Below are 20,837 nucleotides of genomic sequence, written 5' to 3' on the forward strand. Positions count from 1 at the left end.
ACTGTTTGTTCCTTCAGTAAGTGTCCTTGAACTTCCCTTTCCTCCAAGGACCCTCTTATTTATCTGCCTCACATCTTTTGTGGAACAAGCTCTACACATTTGACATCCTCACCTTCAACTCCTGCTGTCCATCTCCCCATCTGTCACTTATCCATTGCTTTGTGAGTCCTCTACCCCTTCTCTTTTTCCTAAATGCCTGTACTCATCCCTCAGCCATCCACTGCTCCTCAGGGTCATAGACCACACATTAATCCAGTTGTCATTAAGGGTCTTTTTAGTTTAGTTTTGGTTTGGTTTTTTTGTTGGTCGTGGGGCCTGAACTCTGGGCTTGGGCACTGTCTCTCAGCTCTTCAGCTCAAGGCTAGCGCTCTACACTTGAGCCACAGCACCACTGCTGGCTTTTTTTCCCCGCCTGTGTATGTGGTGCTGAGGAATTAAACCCAGGGCCTCATGCATGCAAGGCAAGCACCCTACCACTGAGCCACCTTCCCAGCTCCTCATTAAGGGTCTTAACCCAACTGGTCTCCTGACCTGTCTAACTTCATAGTCTGCCACAACATTGGCATTCTGTGATTTCTTGTGTTTGCTGCTTCCCTAGGCTAGGCTATCATAACCCAAGCAAGCTGACTCACTCCCACCTTGCAGCTGTGACTCTCAGCTCTGCCTCTCCTTCCTAATCCACTCCTGAGCTCCATTTGCCATTTCTATATAACAAACATACCCCTTTTGCAACCCAGTCCTTCTGGTATCAGCACTGTGCTTTGACCTGAGGGAACCAGGCTTTCTCTACCACTTTCTTAGTCCATAAGTAACACCTAGAGGATGAGACATAGGCCTGGCTAATCTGAGTCTTCAGATGGGCCCAGAGAGCCAAAGGAAGTCAATACACCCCAAGACTGTTCTGAAACTACTAGTAGTGCTTTTTGGGATTCTTGCCAGAGCTGCTAGGGCCACCTTTATCTCCTTTTGCAAAGAACCGGTTGAGAATGAAGCTAACCCAGAAAATGGAACTGAGATGGAGATTCCTCACAGGAGCTATATGGTTCTGGCCTACTCAATTTCATGAACAATCAATTTTTTTCTTAAGTCTGTGTTTTTTGCCCCAGAAAAAGAAATTAGAACCAGAAGTAGATTTTTTTTTTCTTCAAGTAACAGACCCTAAAAAGGAATTTATCTGAAGTAGGGGGCAGGGCATAAGAGAGTACCATTCTCTGGAGACCTTATCACATAGCCACAAACATCTGTGCCCCAGAGACTGAAGCCATGTACCTACCAAAACTGGAACTTCAGGGCATCAGTAGAAGAACATCAGGATGTTAATGAAAGGTCTTTTTTTTGTCAGTCGTGGGGCTTGAACTCTGGGCCTGGGCCCTGTCCCTCAGCTCTTCAGCTCAAGACAAGTGCTCTACCACTTGAGCTACAGCGCCACTTCCGGTTTTCTAGTGGTTTACTAGAGATAAGAGTCTCATGGACTTTCCTGCCTGGGCTGGCTTTGAACTTGGATCCTCAGAGCTCAGCCTCCTAAGTAGCTAGGATTACAGGTGTGAGCCACTGCCAGCCTGAAAAGTTTTTCATGTGCTTTCAGTCAGATCTAACAAGAGATACTTTCTGGCTAAAAAGACCCATCTGCCAGCAAGGGAAGAAAATGGCTTGCCTAGAGCACCCTTTCTGCCTGGGGTGGATAATCTAATATGCCTGAGAGTCAAATAATTAAGAGCCAGTTCTCTGCTTCAAGCTAAAGTCAGCTCAAGCAGAGAAGAGGCTGGAAACAACGGGAGACCAGCCTGAGGCCTCATAGGCCTCTTGACTTCTCAGGCCCTGCTGTGTCCTCCCAGCTTTAAGGAGACTTCCATTATAAGCAGCCTTTTGTTAAGATACAGCTTGGGTAGGAAGCGGGTAAAGGAGCTCTGCCTCCCACCCCAGGCCTAGGGGTCTACATTGCCCTGTGGCAGGGGTCCAGCTAGAAGCCTCAGAAGCCTAGGATGTGCAAAGGACTGGGGCCTGTTGCTAAGACACAACTGTTTTCTCCTCCCCACCCCATCCCTAGAGACTCTATTCAAGAATTATAACTTTCAGGCCAGGTGGCACAGGCCTGTAATTCCAGTTCACAGGAAGCTGAAACAAAAGATCACAAGTTCCAAGCCAGGCTGGGTTACACAGGGAGGTCCTGTCTCAAAAAACACAATCATGGCTGGGCACTGGTGGCTCACACTTAAAATTCCAGACACTCAGGAGGCTGACAGAAGACTGAGATTCAAAAACAGCCTGGAAGAGGGCTGGGAAGGTGGCTCAGTGGTAGAGCGCTTGCCTTGCATGCCTGAGGCCCTGGGTTCGATTCCTCAGCACCACATAAGCAAAAAGAAAAAAGCCGGAAGTGGCACTATGGCTCAAGTGGTAGAGCACTAGCCTTGAGCTGAAGAGCTGAGGGACAGCACCCAGGCCCAGAGTTCAGACCCCACAAACAGACCCCCCAAAAAAATGTAACCAAAAACAGCCCGGAAGAATAGTCCTTGAGACACTATCTCCAATTAACCAGTAAAATGCCAGAATGGAGATATAGCTCAAGTGGTAGAGCACCAGTTCAAGTGACCAAGAAAGCCAATTGAGAACAAAGCCCTGAATTCAAACCCCAGTATAGGTTCACAAAAATGAAGACAAAACCAAACCAAAACAATGCTAACTTTGGATGAGGTCTCTAGCTTTAGCTGGGGGTGAACAAATGCAAAATAACTGAAAGGCCTCCTATCAGTTAAGGGAATTGTGTTGCTAAAAAGCTATAGAAAGGGCTGGGAAGGTAGCTCAGTGGAAGAGTGCTTGCCTTTCATGCATGAGGCCCTGGGTTCGATTCCTCAACACCACATAAGCAGAAAAAGCTGGAAGTGGCACTATGGCTCAAGTGGTAGAATGCTAACTTGGAGCTGAAGAACTGAGGGATAGCACCCAGGCCCAGAGTTCGGGCCCCATGACCGACAAAAAAAAAAAAAAAAAGTTATAGGAAACCTGGAAAATATAGGTGAGGACTACTCAGCTCCCAAAGCTGTCACCCCTTCCTTTCCCCTAGTGCTCCTGTCACATGTGACCTAACAGCACTAAGGACACAGATTGCAAAATCTCAGCAGCTGGTTGGAGCCAGGGAATCTTCCTTGTGTGTCACTCAATCAAGGGTGTGGCCCACAGAGCTCTCTTCCCCTCCCCTCTACAACTAGGCAGGCAGGAGAGGAGGAGGGATTGGATTGTTCACACAACCATTCAACATTCCCCCCCCCCATCTTTGTAGTCTGGCAGCAAATTGAAAGACCCTGAGGGCTAGCTTCAGACAGTCCTAACCAGACAGACCACTGCCAAGATCTTGAACAGGGTGAGAATGTGCCAAGGCTCCTTATGAAGGTGAGACAACCACTGTTTTAGGATTTGTGAGGGATAGGTGCATTATGATAAACAAGATAAACGTTTCTAAAAATTAGGAAGGGGGGAGTCTGTATAGCTCTTGAATAGCCAAGTGGTAGAACATAGTGTTCATTAGCAAACATGTATTGATTTTGCTTCTCAGCTCGACTCCCTCTTTGTAGACTGACTCGCAGTCTCCCCCACTTTGAATGGACAGAGCTGGCCAGGGAAGCCCAAGTAATCTCAGTATGTTCTGCAGGAGCCCCAGTGATGCACACATTTCTCAATCCCTGGCACCTGTGCTCAGCACAGACATAAGCCCACAGATGCCTATTTCTGATCTCTCTGTGGTACCCTTGAAGAAAAAGACTCCTGGATATCCCTTGAACAGTTACCTCCATATGTGCCTGAAGCCTTCATCCGGGACTTGTTCTTTATGCTAGATGGCAAATATTTTTGCAGATTACATCATTCCAATGAGTTGGTAGCCAGTTTCTAGTAATGACTCCAGATGAACACAGTAACCCTCACAAATTCTGGACTTTCCTTCACCCATTTCCCAAGATCCCAGTTTCCTTCAACACATCCTTGCTAAGTCACTTACCACCTTGATTGTTTTTTCTCTCTGCTAACCATCCGGACTTGGTGAGTTTCTCTTTGCAATGGTCTTATTAACACAACTGGTTGGGCTGGGAAGGTGGCTCAGTGGTAGAGCACTTGCCTTGCATGCATGAGGCCCTGGGTTCAATTCCTCAGCACCACATAAGCAAAAAGAAAAAAAAAGCCAGAAGTGGTGCTGTGGCTCAAGTGGTAGAACATTGGCCTTGAGGTGAAGAGCTGAGGGGCAGCGCCCAGGCCCAGAGTTCAGGCCCCACGACCAGACCCAAAAACAAAAACAAAAAAAACCACAACTGCTTCTCTCAGCTCAAGCTTTGTGTTCTGTGTCTAGGCTTCCTCTCTTCTACTCTGTACAAGGCACCAGATCCTTTCTGCCCATGACTTCTGTGCCAATTCCTTCCAAGGTTCCTTGCTCCTTCACTGCAGCTAAATGCCTCAGCCTCACTGAAATCTTGGTCATTTGATTAACATGGTTAGACCTGTTCCAGCCTTTTCTGTCTCTTTGTTGACTTGCTTGCGTACAACTTTGCTCGCTCTCTCTCTCTCTTTGCTAGTCCTGGGTCTTGAACTTATGGCCTAGGCATTGGCCCTGAGCTTCCTTTGCTCACACTACCACTTGAGCCACAGCGCCACTTCTGGCCTTTTCTGTTTATGTGGTACTGAGGAATCGAATCTAGGGTTTTATGAATGCTAGGCAAGCACTCTGCCACTAAGCCACATTCCCAGCCCAATTTTGCTCATTTTTATACATTTGTATGTCTTTATTGATTTGCAAAGGCTTTTTGTAATATTGATCTTTGTCATTTATAATAACTGCAAATAGTTTTCTCAACTATGATGATTGGCTTTTACTTGGGTTTATGATTTTTATTGATATACTGAAAGTTTTAAAGTATACTTCAGTAAATTTTTTTTTTTTTGGGTACTGTCCTGGGGCCTGAACTCTGGGCCTGGGCGCTGTACCTCAGCTCTTCAGCTCAAGGCTAGTGCTCTACCACTTGAGCCAGAGCACCACTTCCGGCTTTTTTCTCTTTTTGCTTATGTGGTGCTGAGGAATTGAACCCAGGGCCTCGAGCATGCAAGGCAAGTGCTCTACCACTGAGCCACCTTCCCAGCCCTACTTTATTCCTGTTTTTGTTGTCATACTTAGGAAGTCTCTTCTCACCCAAACATTATAAACAGTTACATACATGTTTTTAGTACCTGTGATCTGATTTTGTTAAATTCCAGAATATTTTTCCCAGAATTTTTTTAAAATTAGGACTTTAAACAAATACCCATGATAACAATAATCTGACACAGATTTGTAAAAGTATGAAAACACTTCAGGCTGTATGAGTTCCTTTTTTACATTAGGATTTTTAACATCTAGAAGTGTGTGTGTGTGCATGTGTGCGCGTGTGCATGTGCATGTGTGCACTGGTACAAAGACTTGAAATTAAGAGACTCATTCTTGTTCATTTTGTTGTTGTTGTTAGTCTTGGGGCTTGAACTCTGGGCCTGAATGCTGTCTCTGAGTTCTTCAGCTCAAGGCAAGTGCTCTACCACTTGAGTCAAAGAGCCACTTCCAGTTTTCTGGTGGTTTATTGGAGAGAAGGGTCTCTCAGACTTTCCTGCTCAGACTGGCTTTGAACTATGATCCTCAGATCTCAGCCTCCTGAGTAGCTAGGATTACAGGTGTGAGCCACTGGTGCTCTGCCACTTTGAGCCATGCCTCCAAAATCTAGAAATTTTGGTTTACATTTTTAGCTACATTAAAAAGAACAACTTTTCAGTATGGACATTTCTATTCATGCTCTAAAAATAGAATATTATGATGAACTCCTATTCATTCAATATCCATATTAAAAAAATTGTCAACAAGTGGCTAAACTCATCTGAACATTACTCCCTGCTTCACACTTTTCCCATTCTTGACACTGGATAAATTTTAGCAAATCCTATATTATTTCATTTATAAGCACTTTAGTATCTGTGAGATAATTTTAACTTTGTGTGTGTGTGAGAGAGAGAGGGAGAGAGAAAGAGAGAGAGAAGGAGAGAGAGAAAGAGAGAGAGAAAGAGAAAGAGGAGAGGTAGGGGAGAGGGAGAGAGTGTATTTACTGGGCTTAAACTCAGGGCCTGAGAGCTATCCTTTAGTTTTTTCCACTCAAGGCTGGCACTCTACCACTTGAGCCACAGCTTTACTTCTAGCTTTTTGATAGTTAACTAGAGATGAGTTTCACAGACTTTTCTGCTCAGTCAGACTTTGAACCTCAATCCTCAGATCTCAGCTTTCTGAATAGCTAGGATTACAGGTGTGAGCCACTGGCTTGTCTTAACTTCCTTAAACAATATATACATAGGTGGCGCTGGCAGCACGTGCCTGTAATCCCAGGCATGAATCTTAGAAGTGAATGGCAGGGAGGATGCTGAATTTTGGGCCAGTCACATGAGATACCCTATTAAAAATAAACAACAACAACAACAAGAAGGCACTGGGTGCTGGTGGCTCATGCCTGTAATCCTAGCTACTCAGGAGGCTGAGATCTGAGGATAAAAGTTCAAAGCCAGCCTGAGCAGGAAAGTCTGTGAGACTCTTCTCTCCAATTAATCACCAGAAAATTAGAAGTGGTGTTGTAGCTCAAGTGGTAGAGCACTCACCTTGAGCTGAAGAGCTCAGGGACAGCACTCAGGCCCAGAGTTCAAGCCCCACAACTGACAAAACACACAAGTGCACACACGCACGTGCACACACACACACACAAAACAAGGGCTCTGTACATATGAGCAATATTTGACAATGCAATATTTTGCTGAGTTTGGTTTATTTCACTTAACATGATGATTTCCATTTTCCTGTAAATGACACAAATTTTTATTATTCTTTATGGCTGAATATTTTATTCTATTTTTGCAACATCTTGCAACTCTACAAGTAACTTCAAAATGAAAAGTGGAAAAAAAAATAAAAGCAATGGCTGGGGATGTAGCTCAGTGGTAGAGCATTTGCCTAGCATTTGCCTTGGGTTCAACACACAGCACCAGAGGGAAAAAAAACAAAAACCAAAAACAACAACAACAAAAAAAAAACCTTGGTAATTGTTCCTTCAATGTTGCCTTCCTTTAGGTAAATTAAAATCCCAAAGGTAACCTGTGGAAGTAAATCTAAAAGATGGTTCTCTGAAAGAAAAGAAGCAAAATTAACAGCCCTCTAGAAAACCAAGAGAAGAGGAAAGGGAGGGAGGAAGGAAGGAAGGAGGAGGAAGGAATAAAGGAATACAGCCACTGGCATAGAGATTTTTTAAAATTACTAAAGTGCTACCAGGTATAACTCTTGGCCCAATTTCTTGAAAATCTGGATAGACTAAATGCTTTTCTTCGAAAATATAAATCATTAAACTGGCCCAAGAAGACATAGAAACCTAAATAGAAGTTGGGAATGTGACCACAGACATTAGAGTTATCACACACATACACAGTTCAAGAACAAGGTTATTCTGTAATGTATGGTTAACCTGGTGTCAGGGCATACATGTCTGCATGGAAGTGGCAGGCTAGCGCTCTACCACTTGAGCCACAGTGCTACTTCTGGATTTGTTTTTTTACTACTTTTATTTTATTATGTAACTAGTTATTTTTTATTGAGATTAAGTGATTGTATACATATGTCACAAAATTCATAGTATTGTGGCATAGTGATATTTAAAGTCACAAATGCTTTTTAACCTTCACAAGGCGCATTGTCATTATCATGGTCTATAAGGCTTATGGACTCTACAAACTATGACACTGCAACTATTTTTTCCACATTAGGTGAATGTACATTTCTTTCCTTTTGCTTAGTGTACGCTGTTCCCCTTTTCTCTCATTTCCTCCCTCCCACTGCTGCCCTTCAGTTGCTTAGTTCACTTTCATCAATGTCCAGTGCAGCTGATGGGTCCTTCTGCTCTATTTTCCTGTTTCGCTCTGAGTTTGTGTACTTCTAGCTTTTTTGTAGTTAAGAGTCTCACAGACTTTGCTGCCTAGGCTTCCTTCAAACTGCAATCCTCAGATCTCAGCCTTCTGAGTAGCTAGGATTACAGGCATGAGTCACTGGTGCCCAGATCATTTTCTATTCATTTTTGTATCAACTTACACACCCCTTAAGTATAAGCATGAAGCTTTGCCTGGTTGTAAGTAAGAAGGTGATAGAGGCAGAGGGTGGGGGGGGTGGCCCAGAGATAGGGAAAAAGAAAAACAGAAGTATTGTCTACTCAAATTCCATCATGGTTCTCTATTTTGAGCACAGTGATAGCACAACAGTCAGAGGTTTTCCTTTGCATTCTGCTTTCCCCAATCAGCAACCTCTGCAGCACTAAGACTTGCCACCTTTCATAGACTGGCTTGCCTCCTTGTGATCCCCAGCTGTTTTATGTTCCTTCTCACATTTGAAACACCTATCTCAACTCTACATAGTCCATTTCAAGTCCAGCTCAAGGTTTTCTTTGGATATGATTCTACAGGCTGAACTAACCAGAGAGGCCTACCCTCCTTTCCTCAAGTAGTGTGCCACTACTTGAGTTTGAACTCAGGGTCTGGGTGCTGTTCCTTAGTTTTTTGTTTAAGACTGGTGTTCTACCACTTAAGCCACAGCTTCATGTCTGGATTTTTGGTGGTTAATTGAAGATAAAACTCTCGGTTTGTCTGTCCATGCTGATTTCAAACCATGGTCCTCAGATCTCAGCCTCCTGAATAGCTAGGATTGCAGGCATGAGCCACCAGCACCTGGCTCTTCCTTTCTTTTTCTCTCTTTCAAAAATTTCTTTCCCTTCTTCCCTCTTTTTCTTTCTCTTTTCTTCCTCCTTCCATCTGTTCTTCCCTCCCTCCCTCTGCTTCAGATGCATGTTCTCACTTCTTCAATCAAATCCATTCTCACAGGATGTGTGTCCAATCTTCTGTCACCTTATTACATGTTGACACTGCCAGAAACAGATAATCTTGCCTGTCTGTGACTTTCACTACAAGCATGGACATTGATAATTCCTACAGTGGACATTATTATTTTCATCTCATTCTGATAATAGCAACACCTCATTCTTTTTTTGGTGAGTTGCTGTCTATTCCATGTGGCTTTGGTAGGCCTCTCAGTCCTATGTGGACACATAATCCATGCCTGGCCAATCAACATATTCTACCTTCTTGGCCAGTAATTGACCCAAGGATGGGCACTTTCCTTAAGCAAACTCATCAGAGTCATTCACAAGAACTTATATGAAAGATTCAGGGGACCTTGTTTTCTTCTGGGATCACATGCTGGAATGATTAAGCTGTTGCTGGTTTTGAGTAACTTGCATCCACCATACAGAGAAAGTCTATGCAGGGTGGAGGAAAAATACATAAACACTCACAAAATGAGCTAAGCCTAGAGCTGGAGACAGTGCTCAGAGCTGTTGAGAACCTGGGTTCAAATAAACTCAAGACAAACTCATCTCCCTTCTTTGCAGTTACACAAATTGGAAAAGATCATTTTTGCTTAAATGGTTTGGGTAAGATTTCTGTCACAATAAGGAGTCTTAAGTAAGGTTCTCCACATCTATATTTCTAGTGTAGATTTTTCATCTGAGCTCTATTCAAACATAAATTCATTCTATGTACACTTACTGAACATCTGCTCTTACCCATACACAAACAAGGTCCAGCTTGTGATCTTCTGAGGGAGACTGAAACATCAGATGATATGGTGAGAAGACAAATAGTATGTATGAGGCTTGCACAAGACTACACTGGACCTTACTTGAGGAATTGGGGAACTGGGAAGCTCCTAGAAGTTTTAACATCTAAGCTCTTTATTTATTTGTTTGTTTGTTTACTTATTTACCACCACCACCACCACCCCGCCTCTCTCTCTCTGTAGGTAGGTAAGAGGTGCTAGACCTAGGACCTTGCACTTGGTATGTAAGCAGTCTACTACTTGAGCTACAACTTCAGTCTCTAAACTCATTTTTTTTGTCAGTCATGGGACTTGAACTCAGTGCCTAGGCACTGTCCCTGACCATTTTCACTCAAGGCTTCAGCTCTACTACTTTGAACCACTTTTGGTTTTCTAGTGGTTAATTGAATATAAACATCTCATGGACTTTCCTGTCCAGGCTGGCTTTGAATTAGGATCCTTAGATCTTAGCCTCCGAAGTAGTTAGGATTACAGGTGTGAACTACTGGCACCCAGCTGAAACTGACTTTTTGTGTGTATGTGTACTGGTCCTGGGGCTTAAACTCAGGGCCTGGATGCTGTCCCTGAGTTCTTTGCTCAGGATAGTACTCTACCACTTGAGCTACAGCTCTACTTCAGGCTTTTTGGTGGCTAATTTGAGATAGAGTCTCGGGACTTGCCTCCTTGGGCTGGCTTCTGGCTTTGAACTGCAGATCTCAGCCTCCTTAATAGCTAGGACTACAGGCAAGAACCACCATCACCTAGTAATTTTTAAATTGTTTTTATAAGAATCCAGTAGAGACGGGTGCTAGTGGCTCATGCTTATAATACTAACTGCTCAGGAGGCTGAGATCTGAGGATTGTGGTTCAAAGCCAGACCAGGCAGGAAAGTCCATGAGACTCTTGTTGTTGTTGTTTTTGCCAGTCATGGGGCCTGAACTCTGGGTCTGGGTGCTGTCCCTCAGCTCTTCAGGTCAAGGCTAGCGCTCTACCACTGGAGCCACAGTGCCACTTCTGGCTTTTTCTGCTTATGTGGTGCTGAGGAATTGAACCCAGGGCCTCATGCATGCAAGGCAAGCACTCTACCACTGAGCCACCTTCCCAGCCCCTCCATGAGACTTATCTCCAATAAACCACCAGAAAACTGGAAGTGGTGCTGTGGCTCAAGTGGTAGAATGCCAGCCTTGAGCTGAAGAGCTGAGGGACAGTGCCTAGGCCCAGAGTTCAAGCCCCATGACCACCACCAAAACCAACAACAACAACAAGAATCTAGTAGGGAGGGAGGGATAAGAAGACTTCCAGTTCTGTATTGGCAGCCTAAAACTTAACATAGTTAATTCTGAACTTGTAATACCACAGAAAACCACCATCTAACTGGCTTCTTTCTCATTTCCCATCCTCATCACCTACTCAGCACCCTGGATAGCAACCCTCCTAAATCATCTCTGAATTCTCAAAAGTCCTTCTCACATCTCCCTGTTTGTTGACTACACATCTAAATATTTGATCCCTTTCTTTCCTCCTCCTCCTCTTCCTCCGTCTTCTTCTTTCATTTCCTTTTTTAAAAAATTATTTACTTAGGTGTAGACGAGGTGGCTGAGTGGCTAAGGCGATGGACTGCTAAAAAACTATTTACTTAAATACCATTATAAAGGTGAATTACAGTTACATGAATCAGGTTATGAGTACATTTCCTTTTATATAGTGTCCTCCCTTCCCACACTCTTATTCTCCCTTTTTTTTTTTTTGGTGTTTGCTAGGCAGCTGGTCTAGCACTTGAACCACATTCCTAACCTTTTTTTGCTTTAATTTTTTTTCAGGAAAGGTCTTATGTTTTTGCCTAAGATAGTCCTCAGACCACATTTTTACATAGCTATAGCCTCCTGGCCTTCCTCATAGCTGGGAGGACAGGCTACATACCATGACACTCCTAAATATTTGATTCTATGTCTTTCTTTTCCTATAGCCACTGTCCAACTAAGACTTATATCCTCACCTATCTGGACCATTGATACTGTCTCAAACTGGAGACTGTAATTTGCATGGCTTTCAAAGCTTTCTGCAAATATGAATTCAGTCATGTCATTGTTATTCTAAAATAGTCTTTGAAGGTTGGTTATCTCCTGAAAGGTATAGTACATCTGCCATGCCTGCCTTCAAGGCTGGCTCTAATCTGACTATCACTCAGCTTTACCAGCTTCAACTTTTCTCTTCTTCTCTCTCACATACACTGTCAGTAAGTTCTGTGGGATTTTGTTCCACTGGAAAATACTAGGTGCTGTCACACCCTTAAGTTTAGGCTTCTGCTGGTCCCTCTTCTCTTTTCCCATTTGGTAAGTTCTGCAGGCCCAGCTCAAATGCCCCCTTTTCCATGAAGCTTTCCCTGACCCCTCTTCCAGCACAAATCCAAATGAAGCATGAGTCATTCTGTGTGTGTGTGTGTGTGTGTATGTGTGTGTGTGTGCGCGCGCGCACTGGTCCTGGGACTTGAACTGAGGGCGTGGGCCCTGTCCTTGAGCAACTTTTACTCAAGGCTAGCACTCTACCACTTGAACCACAGTGCCACTTCCCACTTTTTCTGAGTGGTTTGTTGGAGATAAGAAGCTCATGGATTTTCCTGCCTGGGTTGGCTTTGAACCGTGATCCTTAGATCTCAGCCTCCTAAGTAGCTAGGATTACAGGTTTGATCCACCAGCACCCAGCTCCATGAGTCACTCTTTACCATAGCTCTTCAAGGGTAACATGTACACTGGACTCATGATCATGGACCTATCTGCACATACACCAGAGATAGATACAATACAATTGAACCATCCACACAACTTCTTCGTGCAAAGTAGATATCAGTATGTTAGAAATAATACTGAATAATAGGTGAATTGATAGATTTCATGTAGTCAAAGCAATTTTTGCTTTATGAAACTTATTAATCTGTGTACAATTAAATTAATGCAAGAACCAGACTCTGCTAGTCATTTACTGAGAGGTCAAAACTTACTTAGCATATCTCCTTAATATTGTTGCAGGCTTTAGTTAAACTTCAAGGTTTGGAGTTTGTCTGCTTCATTCTATCTTACCCACAAAGCAAAAGATGTCCAACACAATATGCCAGGCACTAGGTATACTAAACAGAATGACAGCTGTAATCTTAGGGTGCTTACAGTAGTCAAAACAACAAACCTACCATTTATTAATTATTCTGGTCAGATACACGCTACTCATTTAGTCCTCAAAAAAATTCTGCCAAGTATAGGGACTGTCATAATGCTAGGGTTAGGAAACAGGCGCTGAGTGGTCAAATACTTGCCAAGGCCAGCAAGGATCATCTGTTATAACAGATGATTGCATGTTGACCTCCAATGTACAATGCCTCTCAGTACTCTTGCTCTATGTGGTTTCCCTCCCACCCCCATGTTGACTCTGAACTTGGTCATGTCTTTCCTTGACCCCGAGGATATTAGCAAGGCCAATGAAGGCAGTTGTACCTTACTATTTGTACTACTGAAATAATATCTCTTGGAATCTAGCTGCCAAGAACAATTGGGCTAGACTACTGATTAGAGACTATGCACAAAGACACTTTAGAGTATAAGAGGTCATCTTGATGTGGCTCTGTGAGAGATTCCAAGTAAGACCAGCACAGCCATAGACATAGTCATGGCTGAAAAACAGATCCATAAGAAATAATAAATCAGGGGTTGGGAAGGTGGCTCAGTGGTAGAGTGCTTGGCTTTCATGCATAAGGCCCTGGGTTCAATTCCTCAGCACCACATAGCAGAAAAAGCCAGAAGTAGCACTGTGGCTCAAGTAGTAGAGCACTAGCCTTGAGTTAAAGAGCTGAGGGATCAGGCCCTGAGTTCAGGCCCCATGACCGACAAAAAAAAAAGAATAAATCACTATTAACCAAAAGTACTGGTGTATGCCTGTAATTCCAGTAATCAAGAGACTGGTACAGGAGTATCACAAGTTTGAGGTCAACTTGGGCAACTTAGAGAGACCATGACTCACAATAAAGTAACAAAAAAAGAACTAACTAGGAAAGTTAATGTCTGCCTAGTATGCATGAGACTCTAAGTTCAATCTCTAGTAAGATAGATAGATAGATAATTATTCAAAGTCTCCAGATTCTGGGGTTCTTTCTTTCTTTCTTTTTTGTCAGTTGTGGGGCCTGAACTCTGGGCCTGGGTGCTGTCCCTTAGCTCTTCAGCTCAAGGCTAGCACTCTACCACTTGAGCCACAGATCCACTTCTGGCTTTTTCAGCTTATGTGGTGCTGAGGAATTGAACCCAGGGCCTCATGCATGCAAGGCAAGCACTCTACCACTGAGCCACCTTCCCAGCCCCCCTGGGGTAGTTTCTTACATAACAGTGAAGAACTGAAACTAGGTACTAACTAGGTACTTAACTCCAAATCCCATCCCTTATGTGGGATTAAAATCATTATCATGCTTGGGAACTGAATGCTATATCAACTCTGAAATGTTCATAAGAGGATTCAAAGTAGCACCCAATAAGTATTTGTTGAATGAATGAATCTAGCAAAATGGTAGGAAGGTCCAGGGAATTCAAAGGCAGAATAGCAATTACCTTTCAACAACCATCACCACTTCTCCAGAAATATTCTCAAATAAAAACAAGCTAGGCATTCTGCAATTTAGAAACAATAATGTGGACATCATTGCCACTCTCCCTTCACCTATTTAATTCAGATCAGGCAAAGTAGAGAAGTTAGCAGAATCTTTTTGTTTATGGTCTTTTTCCTCCTGTGCCAGGCTCCTAACTCCCTGCCATGCACATGACATCTTCTCTCCTACCCACTTGGCTTTGAGAGCTCATCAGCCCTCTTTCCATATAAAGCCCACATGCAAGAAAGACATAGAGAATGAGATCTTTACAAAAATGAGAGAGAAGGTTTGGATGTTATTAGATGCATTTAGAAGCTAAAGAAATGAAGATGTAAACTAGGTGGTTTCAGGAGGCATCTGCCAGCAAGTAGAGCTATGTCTTCTGAGTATGGGGAGGCAGCTGAGGGTGCTGGCATTAAACCCATGGGATAGAAAAGGAATGCCCCCTGCCTAGTTCCTTCTGTTCTCAGGGAGGGCTGGGCACTGGCCCTGCAAGCTGTGGCCTCAACATGTGTACCTGCATACAGCAGTCACTCCAGACTGGTGAAAACCCACAGGAATCATGCTGCCAGTCCTCTGCTTCCTGGCAGCCCTGACACTGCCTTTCTGTTCTAAGCATCCCTTTTCCTGCAAACATGCATCCAACCTCCCAAGGTCACACACACAGTCTCCAGCACCTGGATCCCACACCCAGAAAACCATCTGCGCCCCTCCATGCAGGCGCAACCTAATGCAGAGAGCAGGCCCCTTCTCAAAGGCAGACTGTGGGCCAGTGCACACAGACACCATGTCACACACACTCATGCAAAGCAATGCAGTGGGCCCACACATTTTGAGACATTGTGGACACAGTCACCCGCGCAAGCACTGGGATGTGAGGAGACAGAAACATGTGTGTACACACATGCACACCTCCAGACTACCACACGTGCATACCAGCACGCAGGGACACCCGCACAGGTGTCCAGCCAGGCCTTAGCACCAAGCCCCTCCCCCGCGTCCTCTGGAGCAGGTGGGAGGGCTGGGGTATGAAAGCGCTCCCCTTCCTCTTCCCTTTGGCCTCAGTACTCCAAGGTCTTGAGTCTCAGTGGGGTTTGGGAGCCCGCCCCTCGCCCCCAACCAGGCTAGGAGACAGACAGGCAGGTGGGGGGAGGGGAAGCCCGGTCTCCACTCGTTCTGATTTTAATTCCTTAGATTAACCCCTTCCCCGTCCTTAGCTTGGAGGGCTCTGGATCCCTCCCAGGAGGGCGGCCTCGCAGGCTTCCCGGGGGCAGTGGGGGAGACGGAAGGGGAGGAGGAGGCTGAGGCTGGGGTCCTCCCAGCCGGGCCTCTCCAGGAGCAGTCCCACAGCGCGCCCGAGACTCGCCCTTACCTCCTCCACCCCACGGCGAGGCCAGGCAGTGCGGCCCTGGGCTGGGGGTGCAGAGGCAGCCCCCCGCGTGCCGAGTCCAGACGCTGGGCCGCCGCGGGGCCTCGGATCCCGTTCCCCCGGGCAGCCTCGGTGGCCGCCGCGGCTAGCGCCCCCGCCTCCCTCTCGGGGCGGGGGCGGCCGAGCCTCCCAGCCAGTCGCAGCGGGAGGGGCGCACCAAACTGGGTGGGGGAAAAGGATGGAGGAGGAGGGGAGGGAAGAGGGGCGGGAGGAGGGGGCGCGCGGCCCGAGGAAAGCCAGGGAAGGGGGAGGGAGGCGGCGAGGGGGGGGGGCAGAGCCAGCCCCTCCTCCGGGGCGGGCGCTCCCGCGAGCTGGGGAGCGGCAGACGCGGCCCGAAGCGGCTGCGCCGGGACCCCACGTTTTCCGCGGACGGTGGCCCGGGTGGGGGAGGGGCCGGCGGCGCCGCCCTGGGGGTGCTGGATGGCTCGCGCCGCACCCGCTCCCCGGCGCGGTCCTCCCGGCGCCACCCAGTGCGCTCCTTTCTCCCGGCACCTCCAGCTGTGGCTTTGGCTACTCACCTGGAATCTGGGCCTTTTCATCCGTTAGAACCCTACCCCTGTGGCTCGGGCCTGCTACCACTCGGGGGCAGGTGGGCGGTTCGGTGGACCCGAAAGGAGGCGGGGGCTGCTCGTGGGCTCCACACCAGGGTCCTTAAACAGCCTCTTGGTCTGTGTGCCTAAGCACCCGACAACCTCGGGTCAGAGGGTAGTTTTCGTGGAGGCCTCCGGGACCGTGGCTGCGACAGTTCGGTCTTGTTTCTGAACCCGACCCAGCACTTAGGGTGTGGCCTAGGAACTCTCTCAGGTTCTCTCACAGCCAGACCACCACTTAGCTAGGATAATGGTCAGGTTTGCAGAGATTGGAGCACTCCACCTCTGCTTAAGGCCTTTTCAACTGGTAAGGCAGGCAAGATTTGGCCACCTTGGGCTAGGAGGAAATCTGCAGGGCTGTAGTGGGTTCTGAGATAAAAGACGATTTTGAGAGGGGTCTCAATACTGAACCGAGCCTTGGATGAGGAAAAAGGAAGGTAGTATTTCTCTGGATGGTAGTGCTGGGCCAGGTTGCATACAAGGCCTTGGGGTATAGTCCCTAAGGAGAAATCCAGCCTAGCTCCAGGACACACCAGTAAATCTAAGGCTGTTGTGGACTTCCATCGTACTTCCAAAAGTGAAGGCAGAAGCATTGAAGGATTCTTTGTCGTGAAGGTTAATCTACAGATTTGTCCGGTGGCTTTTGAGGAAAGGGAAATGTAAGAACTGGAGATTGGGGGAGAAAAGGGATGGTAAGTGAAAAATAAAGGAGGGTGTAACAATGCTGGATAGGAAATGGACTCAAAACCTTGCTCATGTAACTGTAACCACTCTGTACAGTACCTTTACAATAAAAAAATATATTAAGAAAAAAAAACTGGAGATTGCATGTGGCCAATCAGGTCAAGCTCACTCTCTTCTTTTCCTTCCCCTAACCACTAAATGTCTTTCCTTCTCCTGAAGTCTGTTTCAAGTTGAGCAAAAGAGAAATTACTTCTGAGATTTAAATAACAGTGCCTGTTAATCAAGTGCCAAACATTATGCTTATGCATACCATTTTATCTTGCAAATAGGCCTGTTGAGTAGACACTATTATTGTCCCCACTTTGCAAATGGAGAAGTTAAAGTTCAGAGTTCCACAAATAGCATGACTAGGATTTGAATACAAGTTACTCAATTTCAATATATACTCAACCACTCAAGCACTCTCCTGCCATCCCTTTGGTATAGTAAAGCCTCCTGAAGCACCTGTTTATGTAAAAAATATCAATATATCATTTTGGTCCATCTTTATTGTGACATTTGCCCTCACTCTATGCTTCCAGTGGATGTATGGAAACAATTTGGTTCACACTGTGCATGTGTATATATACACAAACACATATGCATGTCGATGGCACCTGTAAATATGCATGCAACACAAGTGGATATACATGTGAATACATGAGTGTGTGCATGTGTGTATTCAGGGTGTGTATAGTTGTGTAAGCACATGGTTTTTGTTATTTTGTCCGTAGTGGGGCCTGAATTCTGGGCCTGGGCACTGTCCCTCAGCTCTTCAGCTCAAGGCTAGCGCTCTACCACTTGAGCCACAGTGCCACTTCCGGCTTTTTCTGCTGAGGACTTGAACCCAGGGCCTCACGCATGCAAGGCAAGCATTCTACCACTGAGCCACTTTCCCAATCCAGCACATGTATTTATACGTGTTTATTTGTATAGGTATATGTGTAAGCATGTGTGCATGTGTGCATGTGCCCATGCTATATTTCACAGAAAACAGTTCCTGCTTGGTTGTTATGGGAACCACAGTTCTAAAAATGTTAAAACTGAATTCCATTTCATGTGGGCTTGAGAAACCAGGAGAGGGGGGGGTGAAGGGGGGGGAATGCTCAGTGACAGATACATCTAGAGTCCCAGAGTTGAGGAAAAACATGGTTAAGCAAGAGGCATAGTCCCAATCATGGGATCCCATAGATAGATTAGGGCCTTTATCCCCTTATATTTCCTGATCCTTTCTCTCCCTTTTCTTTTTTTGTTTTGTTTTGTTTTGTTTCATGTTCTTTAGTCATCTTCATTTCCTGCTTCCCTTTTTCTTTTCATTCATTTCCTTTGAGGCTTTTTTAAAAAAAATTAAGCACTCAGGTTTGGGAAGGTGGCTCAGTGGTAGAACACTTGCCTTGCATGCATGAGGCCCTGGGTTCGATTCCTCAGTACCACATGAGCAGAAAAAAGCCAGAAGTGGCACTGTGGCTCAAGAGGTAGAGAGCATCCTTGAGCTGAAGAGCTGAGGGACAGCATCCAGGCCCAGACTTCAGGTCCCATGACCAACAAAAAATAAAAAATAAAGTACTTACGTGTGCTGGGCAGTAGATTTGGTGAGATGGGGCTTGTAAATATAGAACAAACAACATTTCTGCCCTTGAAGGATAATTGGGTGGAGAGGACAAATACTAAGGGAGAGATGATGGAGGCAGCTGGAAGATGTATTAGGGTCAGATATAGAACGTTCTAACTGCAATGGTATTCATATTTTTATGGGAAACTACAAGCCTTGATTGGTTTGGGATAAGTAATTATTGTGCCATGAATGGTGGTTCAAAAACTTTATCATTAATGTTGTGTAATGTAGGAAAGAAGGCAATAAGACAGAGGGACAATATGCAGCAATTTGGGATATACATAGCTTGTCTCATACAGTGCACAGGGATAGAGTGAAAGGAAAGGGGAGACGTCGGAGTAGCTTTTTCAGACTCCCCCACATCTTCCCTCATTAACGTTCTTATTTTTCTTTCCCATCCCTCTCGTGAGAATCCAGACTTGAGTAAGTCTCTGTGACTGATAATTGTGTGCTGAGTTCCTCAGGTACTTTAGAAAGTAAAAAGGTTGGGCTGCATCATACCTGTAATCCTACCTACTCAAGAAGCTGAGATCAGGGGCTGGGAAGGTGGCTCAGTGGTAGAGCGCTTGCCTTGCATGCATGAGGCCCTGGGTTCAATTCCTCAGCACCATATAAGCAGATAAAAAAAGCCAGAAGTGGCACTGTGGCTCAAGTGGTAGAGTGCTAGCCTTGAGCTGAAGAGCTGAGGGACAGTGCCCAGGCCCAGAGTTCAGGTCCCACGACCGGACCCCCCCCCAAAAAAAAGAAGCTGAGATCTGAGGATCAAGGTTGGAAGTCAGCCTGTGCAGAAAAGTCTGTGAGACTCTTAATTTGCAATTAACTATCCCAAAAGCGGGAAGTGAAGCTGTGGCTCAAGTGGTCCAACGCTTGCCTTGAGTGAAAAAGCTCAGGGATAGTACCCAGACCCTGAGTTCAAGCCCATAGCCTACCATAAATATTTGAGTCATTGTATGGTTATGCACAGGTCTTGAAACTGGAAGGCTCAGGTCCAGGCCTACTTTAGTCTTTTACTATGTGAGAAAATCCCCAAACTTCTTGGTCCTCAGTGTTCTTTCTACACAGTAAGGTTTGGGGCAGAATATCTTTTTTTTTTTTTTTTGCCAGTACTAGGGCTTGAACTCAGGGCCTGGGCACTGAGCTTCTTTTTGCTCAAGGCTAGTGCTCTACCACTTGAGCCACAGTACCACTTTGGGCTTTTTCTGTGTATGTGGTTCTGAGGAACCAAACCCAGGGCTTCATGCATGCAAGGCAACCACTCTACCACTAAGTCACATTCCCAGCTCCATGGGTAGAATATCTTTATAAACTCCTTCCAACTACTGTATTAGGATGTGATTCTGTGTGACTGTTATAGCCAAAGTACGTATGTAGGTGGAAGGGGTGAAATGGAGTGAGATACTGGCCATAGGCACAGAGATTTTAGATGTGGGAAATACTTTAGTAGAAGAATTCATATCACTTGGATTCAGTTTTCAACAATATTGATAACTAGATAACCCAAAGACTCTACTGCTACAGAATATGTGGACTGTTTTACAAACTCTACAAAGAATAGACTGAAAGCAAGAACCTAAGTATGAGATATGTTAAAACTAACCAAAGAAGATATGGGTGGGGAGTCTACTGCTTTTATGTCCTGACTAGGGACCTGGTTGGAATAGGGAAAGGGAAAGCTGCCTTTGAAAAATTATAACCACCTGGATTTCAGTTTTTTGGGGGGGTCCGGTCATGGGGCCTGAACTCTGGGCTTGGGTGCTGTCCCTCAGCTCTTCAGCTCAAGGCTAGAGCTCTACCACTTGAGCCACAGTGTCACTTCTGGCTTTTTTTTTTCTGCTGTTTATGTGGTGCTGAGGAATCGAACCCAGGGCCTCATGCATGCAAGGCAAGCGCTCTACCACTGAGCCACCTTCCCAGCCCCTGGATTTCAGTTTTAATTCACACACTTGCATGATACAGTATTCCCAGTCCAAGAAATGAGCAAAGTATTAATTACCATCAGATGACACTCTTGGAGTACCTCACAGAATCAAACTCAAACTTGTTTTTTTTTTTTTTGTTGTTGTTGTTTTGGGGGGGGTCCAGTCCTGGGGCCTGAACTCTGGGCCTGGGCGCTGTCCCTCAGCTCTTCAGCTCAAGGCTAGCGCTCTACCACTTGAGCCACAGCGCCACTTCTGGCTTTT

The sequence above is a fragment of the Dipodomys ordii genome, unplaced genomic scaffold (genome assembly GCF_000151885.1).
Source record: "Dipodomys ordii isolate 6190 unplaced genomic scaffold, Dord_2.0 Scaffold220, whole genome shotgun sequence".
Classification (NCBI taxonomy): domain Eukaryota; kingdom Metazoa; phylum Chordata; class Mammalia; order Rodentia; family Heteromyidae; genus Dipodomys; species Dipodomys ordii.